At 37.7% G+C, this 22,179-nt stretch overlaps 1 protein-coding gene across 3 annotated transcripts in view; it reads left to right on the top strand.

Moving 5' to 3' along the window:
• PUS10 (pseudouridine synthase 10) overlaps positions 1–22,179 on the top strand; it is a 71,448-nt gene that overhangs the window by 15,041 nt on the left and 34,228 nt on the right. The gene's annotated exons all lie outside the window — the stretch shown is intronic.

Genomic DNA, 22,179 nt, shown 5'->3' with positions numbered 1-22,179 from the left:
ACCTGGGTCGTTAAATTTGGAGAATGTATGAGTAGTGGGATGAATTTGCCATTTTTCAATATTTGAGAGGTTTTCTGTTGCAGAGATGGAATCAGGAGGGAGATCATTTTCAGCTATAAGGAACTATTCAGAACAGGATAGACTTTTCAGAGATGGTATATTCCACCAGAATATTTAAGCCAACGCTGGGCAATTACTTGGCAGAGATATATAGAAGGAAAGTGTACGCCATATAGATGGTTAGACTAGAAACTTTGTTCAGGCTTTTCAATTCTAAGATCCTATATAGTTTTAAGAAAAATATTTATTACATTAGTTATTTTTTTGTTACCTTATATTCATGATTGAGTCCTCTAAACTTCTTCACCACATTCCAATTAGTGCCACACTAAAATTATGAGAGAATGAATGATCCAGACTTACCCTAATATTAGGCTAAACTGATGTTTATGGGAAAAAGCATTCCATTTAGTCCTTTTAAAAGTAAACTCTTTAAAGTCCTGTTCTTTTAGGTTTATCTTTACTAGTGTGGTCCAGTAGAGGGCAATATTGCACTATCAGTTTGTTTTTTTTGGTAGTGTGTGGAAACAGTTTGCTCACTTTATTGACTCTTATGCAGCTTGTTGGGAGTTGCATTTGTCAAATCAAAAACTTTTTGTTTCATTTTTTTTTTTTATTTTATTATTTTTTTTTTTTTGGAGAGAGAGGGAGACAGAGCATGAGCAGGAGGCCGGGGGAGAGGGTGGGACAGAGAGAGGGAGACAGAGAATTGAAGCAGGCTCCAGGCTCTGTCTGAGCTGTCAGCACAGAGCCTGACACGGGGCTCGAACTCACAAACCACAAGATCATGACCTGAGCTGAAGGCAGATGCTTAACTGTCTGAACCACCCAGGATCTCCCCACACTTTCATTTTTATACTTGTAATATCTTCATGCTTTGCACTAAGTACTATAAATTATACACAGCTCTAGAAAACTAACCAAAAATAAAAGCAGTACCATTTCTGTGGTGGCAGTTTATATTTACAATTTTTTCTTAAATTATGACAAATGGATATTCAAAAGATTGGATTTTTACTTAAATCTGTGGGTTCATAACCAATTTGGGATCATCATCTCATTAAGAATCTAAAGAAAGCAATTGAATCCCTTTCCTAGACATGTGTATATTCAAAAATTTCCATGTACTTATAGGGCCTCTTAAACTCCTAGCCATTAATCTAGGATCTTTCTTGATCAAATACTCCAGAACCTCCCCCCTCCAACTGATTGATGTAGTTACTTTTTCTAAAGGGCAATGTTTTTTCTAATTATGTTGAAATCACTTTGACTTCAAATACAGAGACTATGCTTTCAAGTTCATATTATGTATGCAGGCTCATTCATTAACCTGACTCTGATTTAGCATATGTAGTTTCAGCTTTTTGTTCATGTTCCATGACTTCTCACATTCTTGTTTTGCATGACAGGCGTCTTGCCTAAATCAGTTTGTGTTCTCTCTCACCTACCATTTAAGAGCAACTCAAGGTTCACTTTGACTAACAAACTTTTTCTGAGCTTACTAAGGAGATTTCAGAATTTGTAGCCCTATTTTTTTTATTAGGTTAGTTGGTTAGAACTTGCTTCAATCCCTGTGTGGTCCACTAAATCATGCAGAATGTGTTTTTATAAGGTTGCTGAATGAGACACTGAAAAACATCCAGAAATTACAGAGATCACTGTCTCTGCTCCTTAGGTGTCTTTCAATAGACTCTTTATGGACAGGTTGGGGGGGATAGTAACCTTGCTATGTTTTAGATACACAGGCTGCAACGTTAAAAACCCTTCAGAGGACGTGCAACAACTTCAACCTATCTTCCTTATAAAAAGTAACTCCCAAAGCATGTCCCTGTGAGCACAACAAGTAAGTAGAATCACAGAATCATAGATCTGTAGGAGACCCTGGTGAACTAGAACAAAACTCCTAGCTTTTTATGGTACTCACTGAAAAACGATGATGTGTATATAGCTGTGATTTGTCAGAGCTCTGACCATGCCCCACCCTCAGTGTAAATAAATCCATTCAGAATTTCTGATGGAGAATCCAGGAGTTCCCAACCTTTGTGTATAAGGTGATCCCCTTTTAATCTCTCACAGTTCAATGAATCCCCTATATCTGTGATTTAGAAAAAAGATACACTTGGATTATTTTTTTTTGCCTCACAGATTGGTACTGCTTCACTAATCATCTCACTTATCCTCACTTGAAGAGGAGAAAAACCAAAGCTTGCCTAATGTGGCATATTTATTGGAATTTGGGGTGGCTCTTTTTTGTTTTTAGACCATACCATCTTTTCATCTTGTTACATTCAGGTGTGGTTATTTACCTAACTACCATGGCTCTATGGGCATTGCCTTTTTTAAATTACTTTTTTAAACTACTCCATTATTAAGCCATCCACTCAAGAACACAAACAAGGATCAAGGGCTCACCAGAATGATGAATCTAGTCAAAGGTGCTGTGTTAGGGGGAACATGGGACTTGACATGGTAGTAGGTTCAGGATTCTGTTACTCAGTGCCTATCTGGGACATGTGTTCCAAGGGAGAAATGTTGAGTAATATGCAATTAGTCAAAGTCTATACAGAACCCCAGTCCTGGTTAGAATGGGTAGTCAGAAGTCCAGCTGTCAAGGAGTCAGAGCAGGTATTGAAGAGGTCTAATAACCCATTGTTAGGGATGCAGGCCCAGGGGAGCCCAACATGTAAAACAAAAACCTCTTCCTGAGGTCATTGCAGCATGTAGCAAAGAGGAATGGATCCTATTCCTGGGAAGGAGATGTCATGGTGAAGTAGGATAGAAACAAGGCTAATTCTAAAGACCATCACAGTAATAATATGTATATTGAATTCAAGAATGCAGTTGGCAAGGCTCCAGGGTGGCTTAGTTGGGTGAGTGTCCAACTCTTGATTTAGGCTCAGGTCATGATCCCAGGATCATAGGATCTAGCCCTGAGTTGGGCTCCATGGTGAGCATGGAGCCTGCTTAAGATCCTCTCCCTTTCTCCCTGTCTTCCCCCTGGGTATGCACATTCTCTCTCTAAAATAAAATTAATTAAAAAAAAAAAAAAGGAATGAAGTTGGCAGGGTATTCATACATATGTTTAAATACTTGAATATGCATATGCTTACTTCCTAGCTTTGTTTTTTTCTTGGTCTGAACTAGCTAAGTATAGGTGGAGAAGGCAGCAAGAAAGAAGAGTTGCTATGTCTTATCAACCCATGCAGGTCATTGAGAGGTAGTAGGGTGCAGTAAGAATATGAGGCAGCCTTTACATTTTGAAGTTTATTGTTTTAATTTGTATGGTCCCTTCTTGTGAATTGTTATACTTTTGCATATTTAAAATTTACAAGAAGAAATACAAGAAATAAATACAATAAGGAATATAAAGTAAAGCAAATTGTTTTTCTTTAAAAGTCAGTTTCCCCATCAAATGCAACATATTATCACGTTGCTACTTACCAACTGTTGAGTTCCTTATCAAACTTTTTTTTTTTTCATTAATTTTAGGACTTTGTGGCCTAGTAAACTAAGTTTCAGAAAAAGGGAACTTCTAATTTAGGCTCTGCCTATTTCAGATTTGGGTTTCTCGTGTTACATAGAGAAGTCATGTCAACTGTCCTTTTTTTCTGATGTCACCACCATGTTTTAGACTTATTAATTCTAACCTATGAAGTTATGATTGTTTTTGGTATGTATAATTTGATATATATATATATATAATATATGTAATTTAATCACCACAACCTCTTGAAGTAGATGGTGTTATTATCCCTATTGTACAGATGATGAAACTGAAACTCGAGATCACATTGCTAATAAATAACAGAGCTAGGATTTGAATGCTCATCTGTCCACTTTAAGGTTTATGCTTTTGATTATTGCTATATCCCACTGCCTAAATTGTGATTTGGTAAGATTTCAAAAGTGGGTTATTGTGTTGCTGTGTTTATAGGAGAGACTTAGCCTAGGTTTTGACCTTCACCGGTACTTTGTTTCTTCAGAGGGTACAATATCTTCAAAGTCAGAGAAAGGATACTTGGTCAAAAAAAAAAAATATATATATATATATATATATATGTATACACACACACACACACACACACACACACACACAACCAGAACTCGTAATATTTTAACAAGAATGAGGATAAATCACCAGTTTATTTGGTGATTTTCTAAAAATATGGTTTTTAAAAATAAAATTAAAATTACATTTTTTAAGACTTTCCCACCACAGTTGGGTTCAAGTTTGGTTATCAGATGACTGGAGTAGGTGGAGAAGACATTTTGAATTGAGTATTTTATTACAGCAGATATCTTAAAATAAAGGAATTTCCAGTCATTTTTGTGAGGAGCTACTTTTGATTTTCCTTTGATCTTAGGACGACTGGTACGTGTGTGTGTGTGACACGATGAATTATGATGTTACAGTCCCTTAATAATTGGAGGTGGGCGTGCCAGTAACGTGTTCAGCCAAGTCACACATATGTCCAAATGTCCAAGAAGAGGGCCTGGGTGCAGGTGCCACCCTGAAGTCAGACTCGTCCAACTTCATTACTGACTTGTCAGAAACCTCATTTTTAAGAAATGCTACCGGTACTTTCTTTTCTTTTAGAAAAGGCAAGATCAACGAAATAGTTTTAGATTAGGTCAGTCAGTTAAAAAGTGTTGATTAATGGAAGTGCTGCAGCTGTTCCTGCTTTTTTAAAAAATTGGGTTGGGGCGCCTGGGTGTCTCAGTTTGTTAAGCGTCTGACTCTTCATTTTGGCTCAGTTCATGATCTCACAGTTCATGAGTTTGAGCCCTGTGTTGGGCTGGCTGTCTGCTGTCAGCACAGAGCCTGCCTTTGGATCCTCTGCCCCCCTTCTCCTCTGCCCCCCTCTCTCTCTTTCAATAATAAATAAACATTTAAAAATTTAGGTTGTAGTGCTTAAAATATTGGAAGTTATCTTTATTAATCTTCCCTTTTAAGTAAAACCTGCTCTGGTTTTCTTCACTGATATTAATACTGGATCAATACTAATGGAATCCACTTTCTAGAGTAGATACCATTCAAGGCCTTTGTGGGAATGTTTATCTGAGAAATCTTTTTCTAAGAAAAAATGTCTTTCTCTTTACCGTTGTTATTTATTTTATTTTAATTCCAGTATAGTTAACATATAGTGGATGTTAGTGTTAGGTGTACAAAACAGTGATTCAGCAGTTCCATACATCACCCAGTGCTCATCACAAGAAGTGTACTCCTTAATCCCCATCACCTATTTCACCCATCCCTCAACCAACCCACCTCCCCTCTGGTAACCATCAGTCTATTCTCCAGAGTTAAGATTCTTGTTTCTTGGTTTGTCTTTTTTCCCCTTTTCTTGTTTGTTTTGTTTCTTAAATTCCACATATGAGTAAAATCCTTGCCACTACTTTTATTGTGCATAGTTATCCAATTTTAATGCTATAAATATTTTCAACCAATTTGGATACTCTAATAATTTCTAACACTCTCATGTAAAGACTTCAGCTGTACACTGGGTTGTCAGTTTTCAGAACTACTTCCTTTCTACTGCTTGTATCTTTTGGTTTAACAATTAGTGTGTCAGAGATTAGCTGGATGCATGTCAGTCTGTACAGTTGTGGCAAGAGTCCTCAGAGCAGGCACTAGCAGAAAGAAGAGGTTAGGTTTTTTATTTTAAAAAACCCCACAAATATAATATATATATATATATATATATATAGCAAGTTAAAGAAGCATATATTGTTTTCATTACATCGTAATTTAAAAGCTATTCATGTAAGTAACTGTTGAAGTATTGCTGCAACTGAAATTCTTGATGTTTTTTTCTGCTAGGATCTCAGTTTGCTCTGAAGTGATTGTTAAAAATGTTGCTGTATCTGGGCAGAGATACTGTAAGGGGAACTAACTTGGGTGGGGAAAAAGAAAATGGATTTTATTTAAATTAAAGGTAGTCGTGAAGCATGCAAAAGGAAATGAAATCATGAAATAGATGTAAAGGTGTCAACATAGGTAGTAGCCCTTTTATGCTTGTATCAAGACTCATAATCTTTTCAGAATTCAGTTCATATCTAGGATTTACATTTTCTTGGGGGCACCTGGGTGGCTCAGTCATTTAAGCATGTGACTGTTGATCTCCGCTCAGGTCGTGATCTCCTGGTTTGTGAGATCAACTCCTGCATTGGGCTCTGCACTGACAGCACAGAGGCCATGTGGCATTCTGTCTCCCTCTCTCTCTCCTCCCCTGTGCATGCGCACACACACGTGCACGTGCTTTCTCTCTCAAAGTAAAAAAGTAAACTTTAAAATTTCTCTGAAGCTTGGAGATTATGGTGTATTGTCACTATAAATTCATGTTAGAAACCATGAGATAGTGGGGCGCCTGGGTGGCTCAGTCGGTTAAGCCTCTGACTTAGGCTCAGTTCTTAGAGTTTGAGTTTGAGCCCTACATGGGTCCCTGCGCTGACAGTGTGCACCCTGCTTGGGATTCTGTCTCCCTCTTTCTCTACCCCTCCCCCACTCACTGTCTCTCAAAAATAAATAAACATTTAAAACAAAAAGAAACCATGAGATAGTGATTTTAGTGAGACTTTGGATCATAGCTCTGAAAGCATCACAGAGACCCTCTACTTATCAAGGAATTGGACACATGCATTTCAAGCCTATTTAGTAGATCAGTAACCATGTATGAATGGTAAGATTTTTTTAAATGCGTGTATGTATTAAGGACACTTCTGTTGGATAAAATTTTTATTCATGATGTAACCTGAGTTATTTTGCAATTAAGATTAAGATGTACCACATGTGTCTTCTCTTTGTTTTTTTAGTGCTTGTTTATTTTTGAGAAAGAGAGTGAATGAGAGTGAGCATGGGTGAGAGGCAGAGAGAGAGGGAACAGAGGATCTGAAGTCAGCTCTTTGCTGACAGCGGAGAGCCCGATGCAGGGCTGCAACTCATGAAATGAATCATGAGATCATGACCTGAGCTGAAGTCAGACACTTAACCGACTGAGCCACCCAGGTGCCCCCCGGATAAACAATATTCTATTAGCACATAGACCTTTTTTCCCCTGAACTTGAGACACGGTATGTCTGTTGGTTAACTTACTGGACATCTTAGGTAAAGTCTTATTCTAGTTTGATTAGTCATTCATTTCTCATATTTAAGTAATGGCCTTATAGAAAACACAGATTACATGATGAGTCCTCGAAGTTGAACTCTACCCTCTATTCTAGAATAGAAATATTTTCATTTTCATTTTATTAAGTTTTGTTTTAATATTCATCAGTAGTTATCCCCTGTCTTTGCCCCTAAAACTAGAGTTTAAGTGTGCCTGGTTTTGATCTATATAAAATAGAATCATAACATAATATATCTTTTGTGTCTGGCTTCCTTCATTTGGTATTATTTTTAAGAGATTCATCTATATTGCTATGTGTAGCTATAATTTATTCACTTTCATTGTTATACAGTTTTCAGTTGCATAAATATACTGCAGTTTATTTATACTATTATAAATGGATATTAAGTTCATTTCTGGTTTTTGGCTACTTCCAACAGTAAAACCATAAGCATTCTTGTAGCTGTATTCTAGTGCACATACGTAGGAGTTTATCTAGGCTATATGCCTGTGAGTGGAATTGCTGAGTCATAGGGAATACATTTAAATAATATAATCTGAATTAACACTACAATTTATAGCCTATTAATCAGCTTTATTAGCTCATTCCTCCTAAATCAACTTAATGACAACAGCCTTAACTTTTCACTAATATTTTCTGGCTCCCTGTCAGTGCCCTTATTAACATTAATGATATGACTTTGTCCACTAATACCCATAGCCAGTCAGTTTCATCTATCACTAGATGAAAGAATCACCAACCTTCCTTAGAAACTATATATTACAATACTAGTTATGCTACAAATATTCTTTTTTTTTTTTTTTTAAAGTTTTTATTTTATTTTTGGGGGGACAGAGAGAGACAGAGCATGAACGGGGGAGGGGCAGAGAGAGAGGGAGACACAGAATCGGAAACAGGCTCCAGGCTCCGAGCCGTCAGCCCAGAGCCTGACGCGGGGCTCGAACTCACGGACCGCGAGATCGTGACCTGGCCTAAGTCGGACGCTTAACCGACTGCGCCACCCAGGCGCCCCTACAAATATTCTTAATTACAACTTTTACTGCTATAGAATGAATTTTATTTTATATTTTATTTGAAGCAACATTAATTCCAATCCTAATCATCATCAGCCACTAAGGACACCAAATAGAATGATTAAAAGCAGGACTTTATTTTATATTCTAGTAGGATCACTCCCACTTTTCATTGCCCTAATCTTTATCCAAAATCTTACAGGTTCATTAAACTTTCTAATAATTCAATCCTGAACCGAAACAGTATCTAGTTCTTGATTTGGTTGAATGTTGACATTGGCTCAGGTCATGATCTCACGGTTTGTGGGTTCAAGCCCCACGTCGGGCTCTGTGCTGACAGCTCGGAGCCTGGAGCCTGCTTTGGATCCTGTGTCTCCCTCTCTGCACCTCCCCCGCTCACCCTCTGTCTCTCTCTCTCTCTCAAAAATAAAATAAAAACATTAAAAAGAAATCACTCACTGCATATTCCTTTCTTAGCCACATAGCACTAATAATTGTAGCCATTCTTATCTAAACACCATGAAGTTACATAGGAGCTACAGCCCTAATAATTGCCCACAGCCTTACATCAACACTATTTTGCCTGGCAAATTCAAACTATGAACAAATTCCCAGCTGAACTATAATTCTAGCTCAGGGATTAACAGACTCTCCTTCTACTAACAGCAGCATGTTGACTTCTAGTGAACCTTACCAATTTGGTCTTATCCCCAACAATTAGCCTAATTGGAGAACTATTTGTAATTCATTACATCATCATTTTCATTATCCAACATTATCATTATCCTAATAGGAATTAACATTGTTATTACTACCCTATAGTCCCTTTATATATTGATCAAAACACAATAGAGCAAACCATCATTCACATGAGAAAATGCTCTCATAGCCCCACATTTACTGCCCTGTGACTTATATCAGTTAACCCCCAAATTATTTTGACATCCATTTTTAATAAAAATAAAATTAAATATATTTTACCTAATAAAATATATTTTAATATATTTTAATAAAAATATTAGATTGTGAATCTAATAATAGAAACTCAAAACATCTTTTTTACTGAGAAAATATGCAAGAATTAATTCATGCCTCCATGTATAATAATAACAGCTTTTTTAAACTTTTAATGGCTAGAAGTAATAATCCATTGGTCTCAAAACCAAAAAGTTGGTACAACTCCAAATAAAGGCAATAAATCTATTCACCTCTTCTATACTAATTTCACTATTTATGTTAACTTTACCAATCATAGTTATCACTTCTAAGATCTATGAAAGCAATCTATATCCATACTGCATAAAAACTATCATCTCATATGCCTTCATCCCACAATATTTGTTTATTGGGCCAAGAAAAAATTATTTCAAACTGACACTGAATAACCATTCAAACCCTGAAGTTATTGCTCAGCTTTAAACCAGATTATTTCTCGGGTGCCTGGATAACTCCGTTGGGTGCCTGGATAACTCCGTTGGTTAAGTGACCAACTCTTGACTTTGGCTCAGGTCATGAACTCATGGTTTGTGAGTTCTAGCCCTGCATTGGGCTCTGTGCTGACAGTGCTGGGCCTGCTTGGGATTCTTCTCCCTCTCTCTGTGTCCCTCCTCTGCTTACACTCTGTCTGTCTGTCTCTCTCTCTCTGTACTAAATAAATAAACATTAAAAAAAAAAAAAGAGTATTGCTTTTTCCACCTCAAGCCAGTTAGGCCTAACAATATGAAATATCTTAATGATATTAATCAACCATGTCTAACATTCCTACACGTCTGCACATTCATGCATTACAGTTTTCGGGTTCTTTGAATAAAGCTGGTGTATACAAACTTTTATGTGTAATCATTTGTGTGTATATTATCATTTTGGGTAAATACCTTAGAGTGGAAATCTAAGTCATATGGTAGGTATGTGTTTAACCATATGAGAAGCTGCCGTGCAATTTTCCAAAGTAGATTTATCAGTTTATGTTTATAATCCACCAACAGTATGTGAGCATTGTAGTCGCTTCACATTCTTAGTAACACTTGGTATCATCACTTTCTTTCATTTGAGCCATTCTAATGGGTGTATAGAGATTATATATTTATTTTTCTACTGACTAATAATGTTGAGCATCTTTTCAGGTAGTTACTTGCCATTCATATATCTTTGTGAAGTCTCTTCACATGTGACTTTATCAAATATTTTGCCCATTTAAAAAATTTGGGTTATCTTCTTTTCATTGAGTTGTAACAGTTCTTAATATAGTCCAGATCCACATCCTTATTATGTATATATGTGTTGCAAATATTATCTACCATGTTGTGGGTTGTTCTTTAATTTTCTTAATGATATTTGTCAAAGAAGACAACTTCCTACTTTTGATAAAGTCCAGTTCACCAGCTTTTTATTCATATGGTTCATGCTATTTGTATCCTACCAACAAATTTTTGTACACTGCAAGTTTACAAAGATTTTCTCCTATGTTTTATTATAAAAGTTTTCAGGGGTGTCGGGGTGGCTCAGTTGGTTGAGCCTCTGACTCTTGATTTCAGCTCAGGTTATGATCCCAGGATCGTGGAATCAAGCCCCGTGTCAGGTTCTATGCTGAGCATAGAGGCCTGCTTGGGATCCTCTGTCTCTCTGTCTGTCTGTCTGTCTGTCTCTCTCTCTCTCTCTCTCTGTCCTTCTCCCTCTCTCTCCCTATCTCTCTCCTACTCCCCCTCCCTCTCTCTCCCTCTCTCTCCCTCTCTCTCCCTCTCTCTCCCTCCCTCCTTCTGCCCATCCCCCTGCTCATCCTCTCTCTGTCTCTAAAATTTTAAATAAATAAATAAATAAATAAATAAATAAATAAATAAATAAAATAAAAAATTTTCTTCCTTTTAGCTTTTATGTTTATATCTCTGATCCATTCTGAGTTAATTAAAAAAATTTTTTTTTAACATTTATTCATTTTTGAGACAGAGAGAGACAGAGCATGAACGGGGGAAGGTCAGAGAGAGAGGGAGACACAGAATCCGAAACAGGCTCCGGGCTCTGAGCTGTCAGCACAGAGCCCAACGCGGAGCTCGAACTCACAGACCGTGAGATCATGACCTGAGCCGAAGTCGGACGTCCAACCGACTGAGCCACCGAGGCGCCCCCTGAGTTAATTTTTTAAATATACTGTGAGGTAAATGTTGATGTTTGTTTTTCTTTTCAGTACCATATGATGAAAAAGCCTTGGTTTCCCCATTGATTTCCTTGCTAACTTTGTAGAAAATAAACTGACCATATGTGTGTATATATATGTGTGTGTTTTTCTTCCATTGATATGTCATCAGTGGATTGTATATCAATAGTAAACTGTCTTGATTACTCCAGCATTATAGTATGTCTTGAAAACAGCAAATCTTTGAGCTTTGTTCTCTTTAAAATTTACTTTGGTGAGGAGTGCCTGGGTGGCTCAGTCAGTTAAGCGTCCGACTTTGGCTCAGGTCATGAACTCAGTTCATGAGTTCGTCCCACATCCGGCTCTGTGCTGACAGCTCAGAGCCTAAAGCCTGCTTCAGATTCTGTGTCTCCCTCTCTCTGTTCCTCCCCTGCTCACACTCTAACTCTCTCTTCCTCTCTCAAAAATAAATAAACATTAAAAAAAATAATAAAATTTGCTTTGGTGATTCTAGGTCCTTTGCATTTCCATACAGATTTTAGAATCTGCTTATCAATTTATTTTTTTCATTAATTTGGCTTAAATTTTGACTGGGATTGCATTGAATTTATAGGTAAACTTGATAAGAATTGGTATCTGACTTAAATTTGGTATTTTTTAACTTCAAAATAATGCTCTTGTGTGTTTGTACGCATATGTGTGTGTTTTGCCATTCCTTGTGGCAAAGCAGAATCAATTCAGAATTTTTAGAATGAGAAAATTGTATTTTTTCCAATATATTTCTTCCCTTACAGCGCTGTAAATTAAATGGTAAATAAATATTAAAAAAAAAAAAAAGAATTGGTATCTGGATAGTATTGCATTTTCCAATGTGTGAATGTGGTATATTTCACTCTTTGCTTTCTTTTAGCAATGCTTTATAGTTTTCAGTGTACAGATTTCACACATGTTTTAAAAGTTTATCTCTAAGAATTTCATTCTTTTGGGTGGTATTATACATGGAATTGTATTTTTATTGCATTTTTAAATTTTTCATTGCTTGTTTATAGAAATACAGTTGGTGTTTTATAACCTTGTACCCTGCAATTCTGCCTGACTTTTTTTCATAGTTGTAATAGTTTTGTTGGAGATTCCTTAGGATATTTTACAACATGATCATATTTTTTAATTACAAATTCAGTTTCTTCAGTTGATACTGATCTATTCAGTTTCCTATTGTTTCTTCTGTCAGTTTTGATAATTTGTATCTTTGAAGGAATTTGTTTCATCTAAGTTGTCAGATATATTGACATAAAGTTTTTCATAATATTTCTGTATTATGGACTAATATTCCCTAACAATGGTAATTTATGTCTTTTTTTTTTTTTTTCTGTGATCAGTCCAGTTGGAGAGTTACCAATATGATTGACCTTTCCAAAGAACCAGTATTTGGTTTCATTGATTTACTTTTTTCTAAATGTTTGTTTGTTTATTTACTTTGAGAGAGAGAACATGCACAAGCAGGAGAGGGGAAGAGAGAGAGGGAGAGAGAGAGAATCCTAAGCAGGCTCCATGCTATAAGCATGGAGTCTGACACGAGGCTCAATCTCACGACCGTGGGATCATGACCTGAGCAGAAATCAACAGTCAGGCTTAACTGACTGAGCCACCCAGGCACCCCTTGATTTACTCTTTCTATATATTTATTTTCTGTTTCATTGACTTCTGCTCTTTATTATTTCCTTCCTTCTACTTTTTTTGGCTTTAATTTACTCTTCTTTTTCTATCTTCCTGAAGTGGGAGCTTAGTTTATTTTAGGCTTTTCTTTCGTACTGCAATAGCAGAGTTGGGTAGGTGCGCTAGGACATCCTGGCCAGCAAAGCCCAAGATATGTACTGTCCGGCCCTTTACAGAAAAATTTGGCCAACCCTTGCTCTAGGGGCTATAATATGCATCTTCACCTTAATTCAGTCGGGTAAAATATAGTAAGTAACTTTACAACATTATATTTCAATTTATTGTCCTTGGTGTAATTGTTGTATATATCTGTTACATTTATATACCTTTTAACCCAGCAATGCAGTGTTACAACATTTGCCTTAAATGGTCATATATCTTTTTTAAAAGAGAAGAAAACAGTATACATACCTATTATGTTTACCTACAAACTTACCATTCCTAGTGTTCTTCATTCTTACTTGTAGATCCCAGTTGCCATCTGGTATCATTTCCCTTCTTCCTGAAGAGCTTAAGGTTTTTATTTTTGTTTTTAATATAGATTTACTGGTGATGAATCCTCTGAGTTTTTGTTTATCTGAAAAGTCTTTATTTTTCCTTCAGTTTTATAGTATAGTTTCATTGGATATAAAATATTTGGTTGACAAAATTTTTTCCCTTCAGCACTTTGAATATGTTGTTCCAGTATCTTTTGTTATTTGTTTTTTTGTGATGAGAAGCCTGTGATTAGTTATACCGTTCCTTTTTATGCAACAGGTTGTTTTCTATGACTTCTTTCAATTCTGCAAGCTCTTTCTGCTAAATTGAATTTCTGGGCCCACTCAGAGTCAGTTTCTGCTGACTGCTGTTTTCTTAAAAACGAGTCACTTTCTTGTTTCTTTGCATGTCTAGTAATTTTTGTTGAAAATTATATATTGTCTTGACCCTCAAGAATAGGGATGTTTCTAGAATTTTGTGATATTAAGTATATTGTTAACTCTTTTCTGATAGATACTCTTTAAGGAAGTTTGCTTCTATTTCAAGTTTAGTAATTTTTTTTTTAATGTTTATTTATTTGAGAGACATAGGGGGAGAGGCAGAGAGAGAGAGAGGGAGAGGAGGATCTGTGCTGACAGCACAGAGCCTGATGCAGGGCTCAAACTTACAAACTGTGAGATCATGACCTGAGCCAAAGTCAGACGCTTAACCAAATGAGCCACGCAGGCGCCCCCAAGTTTAGTAAGTTTTTCAAATCAGAAATGGATATTTGCAATCATTATATTTTTCTCTTTTTAACTATTATTGTAGTCAAGTAATTGAATAGATTTTCTTGTGTTGAACTTTTGTTTTCCTGAAATAAACATTTTTTGTTTTATTTTAATAAAATTTGATTTATTAATATTTTATTAAGTTTTTTACATATATACATGCATATATGTATTTGTAAATAAGACTAGCCTATTGTTTACTTTTTAAATATTTGTTGCATCTTTTTAATGTTATTTCAGTGAAAGTTGGTTCATCACACTATACATGGAACTACAAGCCGAGACCAGAACCAAAAGCAGAGTTATAGCCTGGTAAAGCCTCAGCTTATTCTTTTAGGAAATGGACTGAAGACTGTTGAGCAAAAGTTAGTTAGATCCCAGACGAGAAAAGACCCCAGTTCTCCTTACGTAGTTTTCAAAATCATTTCCTTGATCCTGAGGTGGAGGGTGCACAGACAGGTTGAGCAATTACCTGGATTTTAACAATAGCCTCCTAACAACTGCCTCTGTTTCCATGCTTGTCCCCTATCACTTTAAAAAGTAAATCATTGGGGCGCCTGGGTGGCGCAGTCGGTTAAGCGTCCGACTTCAGCCAGGTCACGATCTCGCGGTCCGTGAGTTCGAGCCCCGCGTCAGGCTCTGGGCTGATGGCTCAGAGCCTGGAGCCTGTTTCCGATTCTGTGTCTCCCTCTCTCTCTGCCCCTCCCCCGTTCATGCTCTGTCTCTCTCTGTCCCAAAAATAAATAAAAACGTTGAAAAAAAAAATTAAAAAAAAAAAAAAGTAAATCATTTCGAGTCCTTCCTTTGCTCACTCTCCTATTGTCCCCATCTCCCTCAGAGTAAAATCAAACTCCTTTAATTGCTTAAAAGGGCCTATAGCAGCCCTGTCTTAGCACTGCACCTCAGTTCTTTGACTTCTTCACCTGTTTCTGTCTTCTTTGACTGTTCAGCCACATTGGCTGCCTTACTGCTTATTCACTGGATACACCAGGCACAACTTCTGCCTCAGGGCCTTTGCTTGCTGTTACTTCTGCATGAAAGGTTTCTTCCTCAGATATATTCATGGCTTATTCCCTCACTGCCTTCACATCTTTTCTCAAATGTTGCCTTCACAGTGAGGTTTTCCTTGACTACTGTAGTGGAAATTGCAGATCATTTCTTCCATTCCTCGTTCCTCTCACTTTTCTCCACTGTCTTTATCACTTCGCATTGCATTTATCACATAAAATAGTGTGATTTCTTTGTTTTGTTTGTTTTATGATTCTTGGCCATCGGTTTTACAAAGGCAAGGGTTTATGCCTATTTTGTTTACTAATATATGCCTACCACACATGGGCACACAACATTACTTGTCATTGGGTGTGGCCACTCTGGACCATATTCAGCACGTCCTGCCCAAGTCGCCAGCAGCAGCAGTGCAGTTTATGTCTGTCCAAAGGTCAGATTAAAAGGAAGAAATGGAGAGTAGGAGGAAGGAGGTCCTACGTTCTCCCCTACTGCCCTCCCCTGCCTGGGGCCCTCCTACTTTTTTTCTTTGCTGAAGAAACAGAAAGCCTTTGAAGTTGAGATAATATACAGTGGAGAAAGAGACAGAGAAAATCATGTTCCAAAATAAATGACAGTGTATTCTGTACTTTCTAACATGTTATTTAAAAAGAATAAAACAAAATGAAGGGGAAAACCCCAAACCTTCTCCAAATATGTGGTTCTAGTCCCTTTTTCATTTCTATTGTTTGCTTAAACTAAGGTGCAGTAAGTGATTTTCAGACTTTTTTTGCTTATATACCCTTCTGCTGCCCCAAAAGAAGTTTGAGAAACTATGTACTCCCTCACATGTTTTGAAATCAATGTCTAAAATGTTTCCATTATAAGTTTAATTGGTAGTAAAGAATGTCACTTTTAAAAATGCTTCCATTGGACAGTATTCACAGGTGAAATGATTTGTCTTGGATTTTCTTTAAAAAAACAAAAAACTTGATGGGGCCACCTGGGTGGCTCAGTCGGTTAGCATCCAACATCTTCTCAGGTCATGATTTCATGGTTCATGGGTTTGAGCCCCATGTCAGGCTCTGTGCTGACAGCTCAGAGCCTGGAGCCTGCTTTGGATTCTGTGTCTCCCTCTCTCTCTCTCTCTCTCTCTCTCTCTCTCTCTCTGCCCCTCCTCCACTCGTGCTCTGTGTCTCTCTCTCTTAAAAATAAATAAGCATTAAAAATTTTTTTTAATAAAAAAAATAAAAACTTGAGGTCATTTCTTTACAAAAAAAAGGTAATGGAGATAGATAAAACTAGATTGGCAAAATGTTGATAACTTGAAGCTGGCTCAAAGGGTACACGGGAATTCAGGTATTACTCTTTCTACTTTTTTCTATTTATGTGTTGTTTTATTTTCTTCCTTTCATGTTGGAGATTTTCTCTAAATGAGTAAGTGATCTTTGTTCATTCATTGTTAAGCATAGGGCATTTTAAAAGCGATCGAAAGTTAGGTCTGTATAGAGCAGGACAGTGGTGCTTGTGGACTGGGTTTTATTGGAGGAAAACAGGTAGTAAACTGACTTTTTTATATGGAGAGACCACATATCACTTTCTGAAACTTTTCCCTCAGAAACCATCTAGTTCATTCAACAATGAATCTTCTAATCTTCTGTCCAGAGAAGTATAAGTTTGGCTGCCTCAGTACCCAGAGCAGGGTGAGAGAGGGAACTGCAGGTCTCTATGCAGACTGTAAACTCTCACTGAACACTTCTGTTTTCCTTGCAGGGCCTTACTCCAGCCGTCCTCTTGCCAGGGGCTTCTGAGTGTAAATACCTCTAGTTTGGTACCCAGAGTATAAATCTGCCCTTGCATGGTGTCAGGGAGAGGACCTTGGGTTCTGTTCATTCCTCATACCACCTGTTAGCTGTTTCCCCTGTTAGCCCACTTCACACTCTGTTGTCTTACACGTCCAGTCCTCAGTTTTGCTGGGTTTGGAGGGGCAAGTATCGCCTTTTGCCAACACTTAAGAATCCACTTCCTATGCTCTGCTACTTTCCATTCCTGCATTTCTTTTTTGTCTTCATGTATGGAGACTTGGGGTGACGAGTTATTTTTTTGTTTCATTGTAGGTGGAGTTTGTTTTTCTGTTTCTCATTCTCCATCTTATGTTGAGATGGTTTTCCAAAGAAGAAGCAGACAGAAAGGGCTTTATTCTACCACCTTGAAGCCATAAATCTTTATTTTATAGTAACAAATTACTTTAGCATATTTATAAAGTAATACCAAAATTTTTAAAAATTATTTTTCAAGTGTATTTATTTAGAGAGATAGTGTAGGCCTGGAGCCTGAACTGTGGATTCTGTGTCCCCCTCTCTGTCCCTCTGCTACTCGTGCTTTGTCTCTCTCTCTTTCTCAAAAATAAATAAACGTTAAATTTTTTTAAAAACCTGTTTTTCTTGGTAGTAATTTTGAGGTAAAATTGTATTTATGTCTTGAAATTGAGCTATATTTGATACGTTGAAGTCTCTTGAATCTGCAAGTTCACTTTATGTTAACTGATATTTCAGTGAGGATGCTACTTTTCTAAAATCACATTCTAGGGGGAAATATATTTGCATCCCCTCAGCCACACCCAGTTGCTAACAGATACTTGTTGAGATAGCTTCGCTTCACTGATATTAACTTCAGAGTTACCTGAAATTTAGTTGCCAAGTTATCCTCTCATTAGCATATGACATTAAAGGACAGGACTGAGCCATATCTGTCTTTTTTTTTTTTTAATTAAAATTTTAAATTTGAATACAGTTAACACATAATGCCACATTAGTTTTACGTGTGCAACATAGTGATTAGAAAGTTTATACATTATGCTATGTTTACTACAAGTGGTAGCTACTATCTGTTGCCATACATCACTGTTAAATATCATTGACTACGTTCCTTATACTGTGCTTTTTATTCCCATGACTTCTTCATTCCATAACTGGAAAGCTGTATCTCCCACTCCTCTTTATCCATTTTACCAATCCCTCATTCTCCTCCCCTCTGGCAACTACCAGTTTGTCTTCTGTATTTATAGGTCTGAATCTGCTTTTTATTTGTTTACTCATATGGTTTTGTGGGGGTTTTTTAGACTCCACATGAGCGATATTTGTCTTTATGTCTATCCCAGAGCCTTTCATTCATTGTCATCTCCCTTCCTCCATCCTACCCCACCTTCCCACCCCCACAGAATTTCCTCTGGTGGTTATTTCCAATTAAGTCCTTCAGAGCTAGGCAAACATCAGCACCTAGAATATTGGAAAATACAAGAAGAATTCTCCTTCTTAAACCTCAGAACTTAGAAATAGGATTCTCCTGGGAACTGGGTCAGTAGAGCTGTACACCCTAATTTTGCCTCGCAGATTCTGGGGCATTCTGTCTTTGCTGACTTGTCTTTGCCTTTTCCCTCTTGTCTTGTCAAAAATAAAAAGCTCAGTCTTCTTAATGCTGTCCAAAGGTTGTATTGCCGGCAGTGTTAGGGAGGGCTGGAGTGAGAAAGTTTAATCCCCCACTTCATTTTTTTCTCCCTCAACCCTATAGGGAAAGATAATGTAGAGGATATGAGTGGCTTTTCAAACAGAGCTGACATAACTTTTATTCATCAAAAGAGACACCCAGACTCATTCTGTTAGTCATTACATCATGGATGTGAGATCAGAGACTCCGGAGAAGAAGAATAAGATTGAGGCAGGGAGGTGGTAGAGGTGAGGAGACATGGGTGAGGAGGGGTCTTTACCTCAGCCAGGTGGGGGAGCCCAGCAATGGTTATAAGAATGTATTCTCCTGCCTCCTCTCTTACCTTCCTGTTTCTGCCACTACGCCAGACACCAAACCTGTCGCGAAGTGAGGAGCAGGCCCCGGTGAGGCAGATGCTCACGGCTGTAGCAAGCTGGGGAATGGGGAGGAGGAGAAGGAAAGGTTAGGCAGGCATGCTGGGAAGAGGAAAGAAGAGTTACTGTTGTTACTGACCTCGTCGTTGAACCTGATTCCCTGCTGCCTGTTTGTGTGAAGGTAGAATACATACATAAATGTGTGTGTGTGTGTGTGTGTGTGTGTGTGTGTGTGTGTGTTAGGAGAAGAGAGAATGGGGGGAATACCTCCAGCTTTCCACACAACTCTTGTCATTTTCCTGTTGGTACATTTTCTTTGTTATTATGAGTCATAAATGAGTCCAGGAGATGTGTAGAATTCAAAGGATTTTTAGAGTTTTAAAAAGGGCATTAGTGGTAATTTAGAAACCCTAGTATCACTGCTGGTCGCCAAGTCCTGCCTGTCTCTCTCCATTACCTCTTAAAGCTGCTTACTCCTCTCCATTCCCACACTATATTTCCCATGTAGGATAATGAGGCCTTCTGGTATAAGAACTATCTTGTTTTCTTAAGCTACCATGTAAGAAAAATAATAGTGTGCAGATGATGGCTATTGTGACTTAATTAAAGAAGATCAAATATTGTTCATTCTTTGCGCTGCCATGGGACTTTGTACATACGTAAATGTGGCACTTCTTCTGTTATGGTTTCATGCTTCGGAGTCATGCCCTAGCATGGCACTTAAAACCTGCTCATCTTTCGAGTTTCATCTCTAGTTGTTGAATCCCTACTCACGTTTATGTGCACATTATATATAACCTGAGCACCAGTTTTACTGAATTGTAGCTCCCCAACATGCCATTTTTAACACCTCTCTTTCTCTCTGTCCTTCCCACCTGCCACCTCTACTTAAATCGGTGTCAATTTGGCTCTACTGTTACCCACTCTCACTGGTGCTAGATGAACCCCCAGCTCAGAACCCTAAGCTCAAAAGCCATTCCGAGGCATAGACTTCCCATGGTGTGTGTGTGGGGGGGGGTGGGGTGGTTACCACAATATACAAGCACTTTAGCAAGCATGTTCTTCTGCTTCATTTAGCACTTGCCCAGAATTCTGTAATACAGTTAAAGCAGAGTCTGGGATTAAGTTGTGTGGTTCCTGAATTTTCAGGAGATAACATACTGCCTTTGGTACCAAATTTGATTAAACTTGATAACTTTAATGCCATTTGGTTCTGTTGGGGAGGAAGAATTAAATTGCTTACTCTAGAGAATGATTTTTTTCCCACTGACTAAGGAATAGAACATTTATTAAAATTATCTTGGTGACCTGAAAGAGAGAAATGTACTTTTCTTCCTCAGCAGAAGCAGGTCCAGGACATTATTAGCACGTAGTAAAAATTGAATAATTGAGCAACACTGACTTCTTTGGGATTCAGTCTTCCAGCCCCTGCTGTGTGATTAGTTCTGTCCAACCTGCTGGCATGCTTGAGCAGGAAGCCTGCAGAGGATTAGGAAGGAAAAACCCTTTAGCAAATCTCAGGTACTGAAGACAGTTGATTTAATTTTATATGTTACACATGGTAATCTGGTCTCCCTTGGCAACCTCCAGTTCTGCCCTACTTTATAATCAGAGGATGGCAGGACATGTTGCAGATTTGATGGGCATCACCTGAAAGTGACTGTAGAAAACAGGATTTGCTTTAAAAGCAGAGATGAAAAGTTCACTAAAAGAAGACAAAAGGGGGGTGCCTGGATGACTCAGTTGGTTGAACATCCAATTCTTGATTTTGGCTCAGGTCATGATCCCAGGGTCATGGGATTGAGCCCTGCATCAGGCTCCATGATGAGTGTTGGAGCCTTCTTAGGATTCTGTCTCTCTCTCTGTGTCTCTCTCTCCTTCTCTCCCCCACTCATGCTCTCTCTCTCTCAAAATTTTTTTTTAAAAAAGGACAGAAGAGTCTGAGTCCCCTTAAAGAAGGGATAGATAGTTCTCTATAGCTTAGATACCCATGAGGATTTTATTGATGAGAGAAGTTCCAGAACTACCTATGGCAGAGCAGTTTGGGAATCAAGTCATGGAAATCTTTTAAGGGATAATAATTTTATTATTTGTGAATTGCAGTTAAGGTTTTAATTCAAAAATGACAATAATAGTTACTATTTGTTAAGTACATGCCAAGAATCTTACTTGGTTCTTTACATACACAACTTCATTAAATTCCCACAGTGTCCCTTGAAGGGGAGTATTAATACACCTTTATGGATGAAAAAACAAGTATTTATTGACCTCTTAAAATATGAAGGCTAAAGGAAGGTGGGGCAATATTGACTGCAAGTTTCAGCTTTGGGAGACCATTATTCACTTTTTTCTATGATCATAAAGTCCTTTAAGTCTTAATAGCCTCTGTTACAAAACAGTGTACTAACTAATGCCCATTAATGATGACTTTTGCCATCCAGAAAAGTTTCAGTTCATTCATTTTAGTCTAATTGTTTCATTTGGCACATTAGGAAACTGAGTGCCAGCAATTTAGTAATGCCTAAAGCCAGGTCTCCGGACTCCTAGTAATTTGTGTGTTATACCATATGCCCACATTCTTTGAAAGAGGGCTTGAGTAAAGGAAGGAAAGAAGGATGGGGACTTGTAGTGCTATCAAAGGTGTTAGATTGAGCTAGCAAAGTAAACTACTGAATCAGAAGGTACTGATGAGATGTTTAGGCATTGGGAACAGCTCTAGTTCTAGTTGGCTCATGTCTGAACAAAGTAATTCACCTAAGATTTCTGAAAGAGTAGAAATCTTTAAAAGTATCTAGTGTCCCTCTGGTCTTTTGAAGTTTAAAAGGACAGGATTCTACATATGAACCACAATATGTGTGTAGAGGTGGGCGGGTCTACTATTCTAATAGCAATAATGAATGGCCACTCCTGTGACATGTGGATGCAGAGACTACATATGGTATTTTATTGACTTATACACGTGTGCTTCTGTCATGTTCACAAAATGCTATTTGCTGAGGTAGGACTTGTCATTTGCTTTCTATAAGGTGACAGCTATGGGA

This window comes from Prionailurus viverrinus, chromosome A3 (assembly GCF_022837055.1).
Source record: "Prionailurus viverrinus isolate Anna chromosome A3, UM_Priviv_1.0, whole genome shotgun sequence".
NCBI lineage: Eukaryota > Metazoa > Chordata > Mammalia > Carnivora > Felidae > Prionailurus > Prionailurus viverrinus.
This window is presented reverse-complemented; position numbering and strand designations above follow the sequence as displayed.